Below are 14,247 nucleotides of genomic sequence, written 5' to 3' on the forward strand. Positions count from 1 at the left end.
CCGTCAAACTAATAGAGAACTTCAAACTCATCGAGAAACTCAAACTAATACAGTCCCTCAAAGTAATACAGTCCCTCAAACTAATACAGCCTCTCCAACTAATACAGTCCATCAAACTAATACAGTCACTGAAACTAATACAATCCCACAAACTAATGCAATCCCTCAAACAAATACAGTCCATCAAACTAATACAGACCCTCAACCGAATAGAGTTCATCAAACTAATACAGTACCTCAAACTAATTGAGCCCCTCAAACTAATACAACCACTCAAAGTAATACAGACCCTCAAACTAATACAGTCCCTCAAACTAATACAGCCTCTCAAACTAAAACAGCCCCACAAAATAATACAGACCCTCAAACTACTACAGCCCCTCAACCTAATACAATCCCACTAACTAATGCAATCCCTCAAACTAATACAGTCCATCAAACTAATAAAGACCCTCAAAGGAATACAGTTCATCAAACAAATGCAATCCCTCAAACTAATACAGTCCCTCAAACTAATGCAGTCCCTCAAACTAATAGAGAACCGCAAACTCATCGAGAAACTCAAACTAATACAGTCCGTCAAACTAATAGAGAACCGCAAACTCATCGAGAAACTCAAACTAATAAAGTCCCTCAAACTAATACAGTCCGTCAAGCTAATAGAGAACCTCAATCTCATCGTGAATCTCAAACTAATACAGCCCCTCAGCATAATACAGTCCAACAAACGAATGCAATCCCTCAATCGAATACAGTCCATCAAACTAAAACAGTCCCTCAAAATAATGCAGCCCTCAATCTAATACAGTCCATGAAACTAAAACAGTCCCTCAAACTCATACAGCCCCTCAATCTAATTCAGTCCATTAAACTAATACAGTCCCTCAAGCTGATACAGCCCCTCAAACTAATACAGACCCTCAAACAAATACAGCCCCTAAAACTAATGCAGACCCTCAATCTAATACAGTCCCTCAAACTAATACAGTCCCTCAAACTAATATAGACCCTCAAATTAATACAGCCGCTCAAACTAATTAAGAACCTCATATTAATAGATGTACTATTACCTGTAGCGGACCTTGGACAAATACAGCCGATTAACATAATACAAGATTATAAACTTTTCCAGAAGCTCAAATTAATATATTTCCTCAAAATAATAGAGAAGCTCAAACTTATGTAACCGCCGAAGCTAATGGAGAACTCAACATAATAGAGAATCTCAAATTAATAGAGAACCTCGAATTAATGCAGAACCTTAAACTAATAGAAAATCTCAAAATAATATAATAAATAGGGAACTTCAAACTAACAAAGAACCTCAAGCTAATAGAGGACCTAAACCCAATACTGCAAATCTACCACACACAGAAAGTTATATTCATACAGACATTGAAACTCACACAGCATTTCCGATAAAACAGTCTATCGAACTAATACAGCCCTTAGAACCATTAGAGAACGTGAAACAAATACAGCCGCTAAAACAATAAAGATCCTTAAACTAATAAATAACCGCAAACTACTAGAGAACCTCAAAATACTACAGCCCACGAAACTGATAAATACCCTCAAATTAGTACAGAATCTCAAATAAATAGAGCAGCGTCAAATAATATAACATTTCCACCAAATTATTAAACTCAAGCTAATATACAAACTCAAATTATGAAAGAAACTCAAACCAACATGAAAATCTCAAACAAATACAGCCACCTAAAATAATACCATCTCAAACTATTAGAGAAACTGAAACTAATACAGCCCTTCAAATTAATACAGCCCCTCAAACTATTATAGAACCTCATACTAATAGAGAACGTGAATGTAATAAAGAAACTACAACTAATAGATAATTAATAGCGCAGGAGATTCAGCATCCAGCCGACAATCACGAAGTGTGTGGATTTTTCAGTGGGGTAGAACCGGTGGCCCAAGGTCTTATTGCACTGAAAGCCAAAAACAGAGAACTGCTCATCAAGGACAGTGAGGCTGCCGGTGCTGGCTGTAATGAACACTTCGAGGATCTTCGCAACAAAGAATCCGCCTTCGACGTGAGTGTCGTTGTCTTCATCCCACAGCATGCTACCATCACTGCCTTGGCACAATCACTGCTCGGCACGAGTTTGCAAAGGCCTTCTGACAACTAAATACAACAAGGCCTCAGGAGCAGAATGAATCCCCTTGGAAGTACTGAAGCTTGGCAGCGAAGCACTAATGGCACGTATTCATGACCTTATCTGGAAGGAGGAGATCATGCCAGGAGATCTCGGAGTAGATTTAATTGCGATGATCTTGAAGACAGGTGACGAGTCTGACTGCGGTAACGAAAGAGGAATGTCGCTGCTCTCAACCAAAGGCAAAGTCATCGCAAGTATTCTTCTCAACCACCTTCTCCCTGTTGCTGAAGAATTCCTCCCAGTTTCGCAATGTGCATTCTGTCCACTAATTGGTACAATGGATATCATCTTCACCACGCGGCAGATACTAGAGAAATGCAGCGAAGAGCACCAATACTTGAACATGGCCTATTTTAAACTCACGAAAGCCTCCAACGCTGTCAACCATGAGGGTTTATGGAGCGTCCTCCTCAGATTCGGCTGCACTTCAAGGTTTGTCACCATACTCCACCTTCTGCAGGATGAAGTATAAGCCGTGCTCCCGCTCAAGACATCCACCACAGAACCATTCCACATACGGATCGGGGTCAAGCAAGGGTGTGTCATCGCACCACGAGGGGAAGGAAGCAGCAGCCAAGTTCATGGCACCGTGGGTGGCTCTGCTGCACAGGAGGGCAGGATAATATGTGGCAAAGCTATAGTGATAGGGGATTATATTGTAAAGGGAATAGATAGGCGTTTCTGCGGTCAGAACCGAGAATCCAGGATGGTATGTCGCCACCTGGTGCAAGGATCAAGGATGTCTCGGAGCGGATGCAGGGCTTTCTGAAGGGGGAGGGTGAACAGCCAGTTGTAATTGTGGAAATATTTACCAACGATATAGGTAAAAAGTGGGATGAGGTCCTACAAGCTGAATTTAGGGAGCTAGGTGTTAAATTAAAAAGTAGGACCTCAAATGTAGCAATCTGATTGCTACCAGTGCCACGTGGTAGTCAGTGTCAGAATGGCAGGATAGCTCAGATGAATACGTGGCATGAGGAGTGGTGCAAGAGGGAGCGCTTCAAATTCGTGTGACATTGGAACCCGTTCTGGGGGAGGTGGGACCAATACAAACCGGACTGTCTGCACCAGGGCAGGACCGGAACCAATGTCATGGGGGGAGTGTTTGCTCGTGCTCTTGAGGAGGGGTTAAACTAATATGGCAGGGGAATGGGGACCGAAGCAGTGATTCAGAGGGAAGTAAAATGAGGGCAGAAGCAAAAGATAGAAAGGAGAATAGCAAAAGTGGAGGGCAGAGAAACCCAAGGCAAAATTAAAAAGGGCCACATAACAGAAAAATTCTAAATGGAAAAAGAGGGATAAAAAGACACGTCTGAAGGCTCAGTGCCTCAATGCGAGGAGCATTCAGAATAAGGTGGATGAATTAACTGCGCAGGTAGCTCTTTATGATTATAATATAATTGGGATCACGGAGACATGGCTCCAGGGTGACCAAGGGTGGGAACTCAACATCCAGGGTATTCAACATTCAGGAAGCACAGACAGAAAGGAAAGGGAGGTGGATTGGCGTTGCTTGTTAAAGAGGAAATAAGCGCAATAGTAAGAAAGGACATTAACTTGAATGATGTGGAATCCGTATAGTTATAGCTACGGAATACCAAAGGACAGAAAACGTGAGTGAGAGTTGTGTCCAGACAACCAAACAGCAGTAACGAAGTTGGAGATGGCATCAAACAAGAAATAAGGGATGTTTGCAATAAAGGTATGGCAGTTAACATGGGCGGCTTTAATCTACATATAGATTGGGCAAACCAAACTGGTAGCAATGCGGTGGAGGAGGAATTCCTGGAGTGTTATGATGGCTTCAGAGACCAATATGTCGAGGAATCAACTGGAGAGCTGGCCAACCTAGACTGGGTGTTGTGAAATGAGAGAGGATTAATCAGTAATCTTGTTGTGCGAGGCCCCCTGGAAGGGTGACCATAATATGGTAGAATTCTTTTTAAGATGGAGAGTGAAATGTTAATTCATAGACTCGGGTCCTGAATTTAAGGAAAGGTTACTATGAGACATGGATTGGCTAGAATAGAGTGGCAAATGATACTTAAAGGGTTGACAGTGGATACGCAATGGGGAAAATGTTGGAATCAATTATTAAAGATGAAATAGCAGCCGTTTTGGAAACAGTGGCAGGATCGATCCTAGTCAGCATGGAATTATGAAAGGGAAATCATGCTTGACAAATATTCTAGAATGTTTTTAGGATGTAACTAGTATTGTGGAAAAGGGAGAACCAGTGGATGTGGTGTATTTGGACTTTGAAAAGGTTTTTGACAAGGTCCCACAAAAGAAACTAGGAGGTAAAATTAAAGCACATGGTATTGGGGGTAATGTATTGACGAGGATAGAGAACTCGTTGGCAGACAGGATGGAGCGAGTCAAAATAAACGGGTCCTTTTTAGAAATGCAGGCAGTGCCCAGTGGGGTGCCGCAGTGTTCAGTGCTGGGACACCAGCCTTTTACAATGTAAATCAATGATTGAGATGAAGGAATTGAATGTATAATCTCCAAGTTTGCAGATGCCACTAAGCTGGGTTGCGGTGTGAGCTGTCAGGATGATGCGAATAGACTGCAGGAGACTTGGACAGGTTAATTGAGTGCGCAAATGCATGGCAGATGCAATATAATGTGGATAAATGTGAGGTTATCCACTTCGGTGGCAAAAACAGGAAGACGGAATATTATCTGAATGGTTACAGATTAGGAAAAGGGGAAGTGCAACGAAACCTGGATGTCATGGTACATCAGTCATTGAAGTTTGGCATGCAGGTACAGCAGGTGGTGAAGAGGCAAACGGCATGTTGGCCTTCATAGCAAGTGGATTTGAGTAGAGGAGCAGGAACGTCTTACTGCAGTTGTACAGGGCCTTGGTGAGGACACACCTGGAATATTGTGTTCAGTTTTGGTCTTCTATCTCAGAAAGGAAGTTCTTGCTTTTGAGGGAGTACAGCGAAAGTTCACCAGATTGAATTCTGCGATTGCAGAACTGACATATGAGGATCAACTGGGCTTGTATCCACTGTAGTTTAGAAGAATAGAAACAAAGAAACATAGAAACTTAGAAAATAGGTGCAGGAGTAGGCCATTCGGCCCTTCTAGCCTGCACCAACATTCAATGAGTTCATGGCTGAACATGCAACTTCAGTCCCCCATTCCTGCTTTCTCGCCATACCGCTTGACCCCCCTAGTAGTAAGGAATTTATCTAACTCCTTTTGAATATATTTAGTGAATTGGCATCAACAACTTTCTGTTGCAGAGAATTACACAGGTTCACCACTCTCTGGGTGAAGAAATTTCTCCTCATCCCTGTCATAAATGGCTTACCCCTGATCGTTAGACTTGTGACCCCTGGTTCTGGACTTACCCAACATTGGGAACATTCTTCCTGCATCTAACCTGTCTAAACGCATCAGAATTTTAAACGTTTCGATGAGATCCCCTCTCATTCTTCTGAACTACAGTGAATACAAACCCAGTTGTTCCAATCTTTCTTGATACGTCAGTCCTGCCATCCCGGGAATCAGTCTGGTGAACCTCCGCTGCACTCCCTCAATAGCAAGAATGTCCTTCCTCAAGTTAGGAGCCCAAAACTGTAGACAATACTCCAGGTGTGGCCTCACCAAGGTCCTGCACAACTGCAGTAACACCTCCCTGCCCCTGTACTCAAATCCCCTTGCCATTTGCATTCTTAACCGCCTGCTGTACCTGCATGCCAACCTTCAATGACTGATGTACCATGACACCCAGGTCTCTTTGCACCTCCCCTTTTCCTAATCTGTCACCATTAAGATAATAGTCTGTCCCTGTTTTTAACCACCAAAGTGGTTAACCTCACATTTATCCACATTATACTTCATCTGCCATGCATTTGCCCACTCACCTAACCTATCCAAGTCACTCTGCAGCCTCATAGCATCCTCCTCGCAGCTCACACTGCCACCCAACTTAGTGTCATCCACAAATTTGGAGATACTACATTTAATCCTCTCGTCTAAATCATTAATGTACAATGTAAATAGCTGAGGCCCCAGCATAGAACCTTGCGGCACCCCACTAGTCACTGCCTGCCATTCTGAAAAGTCCCCATTTACTCCTACTCTTTGCTTCCTGTCTGACAACCAGTTCTCAATCCATGTCAGAACACTTACCCCAATCCCATGTGCTTTAACGTTGCACATTAATCTCTTGTGTGGGACCTTGTCGAAAGCCTTCTGAAAGTCCAAATATACCACATCAACTGGTTCTCCCTTGTCCACTCTACTGGAAACATCCTCAAAAAATTCCAGATGATTTGTCAAGAATGATTTCCCTTTCACAAATCCAGGCTAGACTTGGACCTATCATGTCACCATTTCCAAATTTGCTGCTATGACATCCTGAATAATTGAATCCATCATTTTACCCACTACTGAGGTCAGGCTGACCGATCGATAATTCAATGTTTTCTCTCTCCCTCCTTTTTAAAAAAGAGGGTTAAAATTGGCGACCCTCCACTCGATCGGAACTGATCCAGAGTCCAGGCAATGTTGGGAAGTGACTGTCAATGAATCCGCTATTTCTAAGGCTACCTCCTTAAGCACTCTGGGATGCAGTCCATCAGGCCCTGGGGATTGATCGGCATACAGTCCAGTCCTACAGTGATTACAGTCAAGTACAACAGGGATCACAGTCCTGTCCCACAGTGATCACAGTCCAGTTCCACAGGGATCACAGTGCAGTCCCATAGGGATCACAGTCCAATCCCACAGGGGTCAAAGTCCAGTACCACAGGGTTCACAGTCCAGTCCCACAGGGGTTAGATTCCAATCCCACAGGGGTCACAGTCAACTCCCACAGGGAACACAATCCAGTCCCACAGAGATTACAGTCCAGTCCAACAGGGATCACAGTCCAGTCCCACAGGGATCAAACACCCGTCCCACAGGGGTCACGGTCCAGTCCCACAGGGCTCACAGTCCAGTTCCACAGGGGTCAGAGTCCAGTCGCATAGGGATCACAGTCCAGTCCCACAGAGATCACAGTCCAGTCCCACAGGGATCACGGTCCTGTCCCACAGGGATCACAGACCAGTCCACAGGGATCGCAGCCGAGTTCCGCAGGGTCACAGCCCAGTCCCACAGCTGTCGCAGTCCAGACCCACATGGATCACAGTCCAGTCCCACGGGTATCGCAGTCCAATCCCACATGGATCACAGTCCAGTCACACAGAGATCACTGTCCATTCCCACAGGGGTCGCAGCCCAGTCCCACAGCGGTCACAGTCCAGTCGCACAGGGATCACAGTCCAGCGCCACATGAGTCAGAGTGCAGTCCCACATGGATCACAGTCCAGTCCCAATGGGATCACAGTCCAGTCCCACATGGATCACAGTCCAGTCCCACAGAGATCACGTTCCAGTCCCACAGGGGTCACAGTCCAGTCGCATAGGGATCGCAGTCCAGTCCCACAGAGATCAAAGTCCAGTCCCACAGGGATCACGGTCCTGTTCCACAGGGGTCACAGTCCAGTCCAACAGGGATCACAGTCCAGTCCCACAGGGATCACAGTCCAGTCCCACAGGGGTCAAACTCCTATCCCACAGGGATTGCAGTTCAGTCCCACAGGGATCACAGTCCAGTCCCACAGGGATCACAGAACAAACCCACTGGAATCACAGTCCAGTCCCACAGAGATCACAGTCCAGTCCCACAAGCATCACAGTCCAGTCCCACAGAGATCACAGTCCAGTCCCACAGGGGTCACAGTCCAGTCCCACATGGATCACAGTCCAGTCACACAGGAGTCAAAGTCCGGTCCAACAGGGATCACAGTCCAGTCCCAAAGAGATCACAGTCCAGTCCCACAGGGACACAGTCCAGTCCCACAGAGATCACAGTCCAGTCCCACAGGGATCACAGAACAAACCAACAGTGATAACAGTCCAGTCCCACATGGATCACAGTCCAGTCCCACAGGGATCACAGTCCACTCTCACAGAGCTCACAGTCCAGTCCCACAGGGATCACAGTCCAGTCCCACATGGATCATAGTCCAGTCCCACAGAGATCACAGTCCAGTCCCACAGGGATCGCAGTCCAGTCCCACACGGATCACAGTCCAGTCCCACACGGATCACAGTCCAGTCCCACATGGATCACAGTCCAGTCCCACAGGGATCACTGTCCAGTCCCACATGGATCACAGACCAGTCCACAGGGATCGCATCCGAGTTCCGCAGGGTCACAGCCCAGTCCCACAGCGGTCACAGTCCAGTCGCACAGGGATCACAGTCCAGCGCCACATGAGTCAGAGTGCAGTCACACATGGATCACAGTCCAGTCCCAATGGGATCACAGTCCAGTCCCACATGGATCACAGTCCAGTCCCACAGAGATCACGTTCCAGTCCCACAGGGGTCACAGTCCAGTCGCATAGGGATCGCAGGCCAGTCCCACAGAGATCAAAGTCCAGTCCCACAGGGATCACGGTCCTGTCCCACAGGGGTCACAGTCCAGTCCAACAGGGATCACAGTCCAGTCCCACAGGGATCACAGTCCAGTCCCACAGGGGTCAAACTCCTATCCCACAGGGATTGCAGTTCAGTCCCACAGGGATCACAGTCCAGTCCCACAGGGATCACAGAACAAACCCACTGGAATCACAGTCCAGTCCCACAGAGATCACAGTCCAGTCCCACAAGCATCACAGTCCAGTCCCACAGAGATCACAGTCCAGTCCCACAGGGATCACAGTCCAGTCCCACATGGATCACAGTCCAGTCCCACAGGAGTCAAAGTCCAGTCCAACAGGGATCACAGTCCAGTCCCAAAGGGATCACAGTCCAGTCCCACAGGGATCACAGTCCACTCTCACAGAGCTCACAGTCCAGTCCCACAGGGATCACAGTCCAGTCCCACATGGATCATAGTCCAGTCCCACAGAGATCACAGTCCAGTCCCACAGGGATCGCAGTCCAGTCCCACACGGATCACAGTCCAGTCCCACAGAGATCACAGTCCAGTCCCACATGGATCACAGTCCAGTCCCACAGGGATCACAGTCCAGTCCCACATGGATCACAGACCTGTACCACAGGCATCACATTCCAGTCCCGCAGGGGTCACAGTCCAGTCCCACAGGGATCACAGTCCAGTCCCACAGGAATCACAGTCCACTCCCACAACGATCCCAGTCCAGTCACACAGGAATCACAGTCCAGTGCCACAGGGATCACAGGCCAGTCCCACAGGAATCACAGTCCAGTCCCATAGTGATCACAGTCCAGTGCCACATGAATCACAGTCCAGTCGCACAGGGGTCACAGACAAGTCCCACAGAGACTACAGTCCAGTCCAACAGAGATTACAGGCCTGTGCCAAAGGGATCACAGTCCAGTCACACAGCGATCACTGTCCGGTTCTACAGGGATCGCAGTGCAGTTCCATAGGGATCACAGTCCTGTCCCACAGGGGTCAATGTCCAGTCCCACAGATACTACAGTCCAGTCCAACAGGGATCATAGTCCCGTCCCACAGGGGTCAAACTCCTATCCCACAGGGATTGCAGTTCAGTTCCACAGGGATCACAGTCCTGTCCCACAGGGGTCACAGTCCAGCGCCACATGAGTCAGAGTGCAGTCCCACTTGGATCACAGTCCAGTCCCACAGGGATCACAGTCCAGTCCCACAGAGCTCACAGTCCAGTCCCACAGGGATCACAGTCCAGCCCCACACGGATCACAGTCCTGTCCCACAGAGATCACAGTCCAGTCCCACATGCATCACAGTCCAGTCCCACAGGGATCACAGTCCAGTCCCACATGGATCACAGTCCAGTCCCACAGCGATCACAGTCCAGTCCCACAGGGGTCACAGTCCAGTCCCACATGGTTCATAGTCCAGTCCCACAGGGAGCACAGTCCAGTTCCACATGGATCACAGTACAGTCCCACAGAGATCACAGTCCAGTTCCACAGGGATCACAGTGCAGTCCCATAGGGATCACTGGCCAGTCCCACAGGGGTCCAACTCCAGTCCAACAGGGATCACAGTCCAGTCCCACAGAGATCACAGTCCAGTCCCACAGGGGTCACAGTCCAGTCCCACATGGTTCACAGTCCAGTCCCACAGGGAGCACAGTCCAGTTCCACATGGCTCACAGTACAGTACCACAGAGATCACAGTCCAGTTCCACAGGGATCACAGTGCAGTCCCATAGGGATCACTGGCCAGTCCCACAGGGGTCAAACTCCAGTCCAACAGGGATCACAGTCCAGTCCCACAGGGATCACAGTCCAGTGCTACAGGGATCACTGTCCTGTCCCACAGAGATCACAGTCCAGTTCCACAGGGTTCGCTTTTCAGTCCCACAGGGGTCACAGTCCAGTCCCTCAGGGATCACGGTCCTGTCCCACAGGAGTCACAGTCCAGTCCCACAGCGGTCACAGTCCAGTCGCACAGGGATCACAGTCCAGCGCCACATGAGTCAGAGTGCAGTCCCACTTGGATCACAGTCCAGTCCCACAGGGATCACAGTCCAGTCCCACATGGATCACAGTCCAGTCCCACAGAGATCACGTTCCAGTCCCACAGAGGTCACAGTCCAGTCGCATCGGGATCGCAGTCCAGTCCCACAGAGATCAAAGTCCAGTCCCACAGGGATCACGGTCCTGTCCCACAGGGGTCACAGTCCAGTCCAACAGGGATCACAGTCCAGTCCCACAGGGATCACAGTCCAGTCCCACAGGGGTCAAACTCCTATCCCACAGGGATTGCATTTCAGTCCCACAGGGATCACAGTCCAGTCCCACAGGGGTCACAGAACAAATCCACTGGGATCACAGTCCAGTCCCACAGAGATCACAGTCCAGTCCCACAAGCATCACAGTCCAGTCCCACAGAGATCACAGTCCAGTCCCACAGGGGTCACAGTCCAGTCCCACATGGATCACAGTCCAGTCCCACAGGGGTCAAAGTCCAGTCCAACAGGGATCAAAGTCCAGTCCCAAAGGGATCACAGTCCAGTCCCACAGGGATCACAGTCCAGTCCCACATGGATCACAGTCCAGTCCCACAGGGATCACAGTCCACTCTCACAGAGCTCACAGTCCAGTCCCACAGGGATCGCAGTCCAGTCCCACATGGATCACAGTCCAGTCCCACACGGATCACAGTCCAGTCCCACAGAGATCACAGTCCAGTCCCAAATGGATCACAGTCCAGTCCCACAGGGATCACAGTCCAGTCCCACAAAGATCACAGTCCAGTCCCACAGAGATCACAGTCCAGTCCCACAGGGGTCACAGTCCAGTCCCACATGGATCACAGTTCTCTACCACAGGGATCACATTCCAGTCCCACAGGGGTCACAGTCCAGTCCCACAGGGATCACAGTCCAGTCCCAAAGGGATCACAGTCCAGTCCCACAGGGATCACAGTTCTCTACCACAGGGATCACATTCCAGTCCCACAGGGGTCACAGTCCAGTCCCACAGGAATCACAGTCCACTCCCACAACGATCCGAGTCCAGTCACACAGGAATCACAGTCCAGTGCCACAGGGATCACAGTCCAGTCCCACAGGAATCACAGTCCAGTCCCATAGTGATCACAGTCCAGTGCCACATGAATCACAGTCCAGTCGCTCAGGGGTCACAGTCCAGTCCGACAGAGACTACAGTCCAGTCCAACAGAGATTACAGGCCAGTGCCAAAGGGATCACAGTCCAGTCACACAGCGATCACTGTCCAGTTCTACAGGGATCGCAGTGCAGTCCCATAGGGATCGCAGTCCTGTCCCACAGGGGTCATAGTCCAGTCCAACAGGGATCACAATCCAGTCCCACAGGCATCACAGTCCAGTCCCACAGGGGTCAAACTCCTATCCCACAGGGATTGCAGTTCAGTCCCACAGGGATCTCAGTCCTGTCCCACAGGGGTCACAGCCCAGTCCCACAGCGGTCACAGTTGAGTCGCACAGGGATCACAGTCCAGCGCCACATGAGTCAGAGTGCAGTCCCACATGGATCACAGTCCAGTCGCAATGGGATCACAGTCCAGTCCCACATGGATCACAGTCCAGTCCCACAGAGATCACGTTCCAGTCCCACAGGGGTCACAGTCCAGTCGCATAGGGATCGCAGTCCAGTCCCACAGGGATCAAAGTCCAGTCCCACAGGGATCACGGTCCTGTCCCACAGGGGTCACAGTCCAGTCCAACAGGGATCACAGTCCAGTCCCACAGGGATCACAGTCCAGTCCCACAGGGGTCAAACTCCTATCCCACAGGGATTGCAGTTCAGTCCCACAGGGATCACAGTCCAGTCCCACAGGGATCACAGAACAAACCCACTGGAATCACAGTCCAGTCCCACAGAGATCACAGTCCAGTCCCACAAGCATCACAGTCCAGTCCCACAGAGATCACAGTCCAGTCCCACAGGGGTCACAGTCCAGTCCCACATGGATCACAGTCCAGTCCCACAGGAGTCAAAGTCCAGTCCAACAGGGATCACAGTCCAGTCCCAAAGAGATCACAGTCCAGTCCCACTGGGATCACAGTCCAGTCCCACAGAGATCACAGTCCAGTCCCACAGGGATCACAGAACAAACCAACAGTGATAACAGTCCAGTCCCACATGGATCACAGTCCAGTCCCACAGGGATCACAGTCCACTCTCACAGAGCTCACAGTCCAGTCCCACAGGGATCACAGTCCAGTCCCACATGGATCATAGGCCAGTCCCACAGAGATCACAGTCCAGTCCCACAGGGATCACAGTCCAGTCCCACAGGGGTCAAAGTCCAGTCCAACAGGGATCAAAGTCCAGTCCCAAAGGGATCACAGTCCAGTCCCACAGGGATCACAGTCCAGTCCCACATGGATCACAGTCCAGTCCCACAGGGATCACTGTCCACTCTCACAGAGCTCACAGTCCAGTCCCACAGGGATCGCAGTCCAGTCCCACATGGATCACAGTCCAGTCCCACACGGATCACAGTCCAGTCCCACAGAGATCACAGTCGAGTCCCAAATGGATCACAGTCCAGTCCCACAGGGATCACAGTCCAGTCCCACAAAGATCACAGTCCAGTCCCACAGAGATCACAGTCCAGTCCCACAGGGGTCACAGTCCAGTCCCACATGGATCACAGTTCTCTACCACAGGGATCACATTCAAGTCCCACAGGGGTCACAGTCCAGTCCCACAGGGATCACAGTCCAGTCCCAAAGGGATCACAGTCCAGTCCCACAGGGATCACAGTTCTCTACCACAGGGATCACATTCCAGTCCCACAGGGGTCACAGTCCAGTCCCACAGGGATCACAGTCCAGTCCCACAGGAATCACAGTCCACTCCCACAACGATCCGAGTCCAGTCACACAGGAATCACAGTCCAGTGCCACAGGGATCACAGTCCAGTCCCACAGGAATCACAGTCCAGTCCCATAGTGATCACAGTCCAGTGCCACATGAATCACAGTCCAGTCGCTCAGGGGTCACAGTCCAGTCCCACAGAGACTACAGTCCAGTCCAACAGAGATTACAGGCCAGTGCCAAAGGGATCACAGTCCAGTCACACAGCGATCACTGTCCAGTTCTACAGGGATCGCAGTGCAGTCCCATAGGGATCGCAGTCCTGTCCCACAGGGGTCATAGTCCAGTCCAACAGGGATCACAATCCAGTCCCACAGGCATCACAGTCCAGTCCCACAGGGGTCAAACTCCTATCCCACAGGGATTGCAGTTCAGTCCCACAGGGATCTCAGTCCTGTCCCACAGGGGTCACAGCCCAGTCCCACAGCGGTCACAGTCCAGTCGCACAGGGATCACAGTCCAGCGCCACATGAGTCAGAGTGCAGTCCCACATGGATCACAGTCCAGTCGCAATGGGATCACAGTCCAGTCCCACATGGATCACAGTCCAGTCCCACAGAGATCACGTTCCAGTCCCACAGGGGTCACAGTCCAGTCGCATAGGGATCGCAGTCCAGTCCCACAGAGATCAAAGTCCAGTCCCACAGGGATCACGGTCCTGTCCCACAGGGGTCACAGTCCAGTCCAACAGGGATCACAGTCCAGTC

The sequence above is a fragment of the Pristiophorus japonicus genome, chromosome 28 (assembly GCF_044704955.1).
Source record: "Pristiophorus japonicus isolate sPriJap1 chromosome 28, sPriJap1.hap1, whole genome shotgun sequence".
NCBI classification, from domain to species: domain Eukaryota; kingdom Metazoa; phylum Chordata; class Chondrichthyes; family Pristiophoridae; genus Pristiophorus; species Pristiophorus japonicus.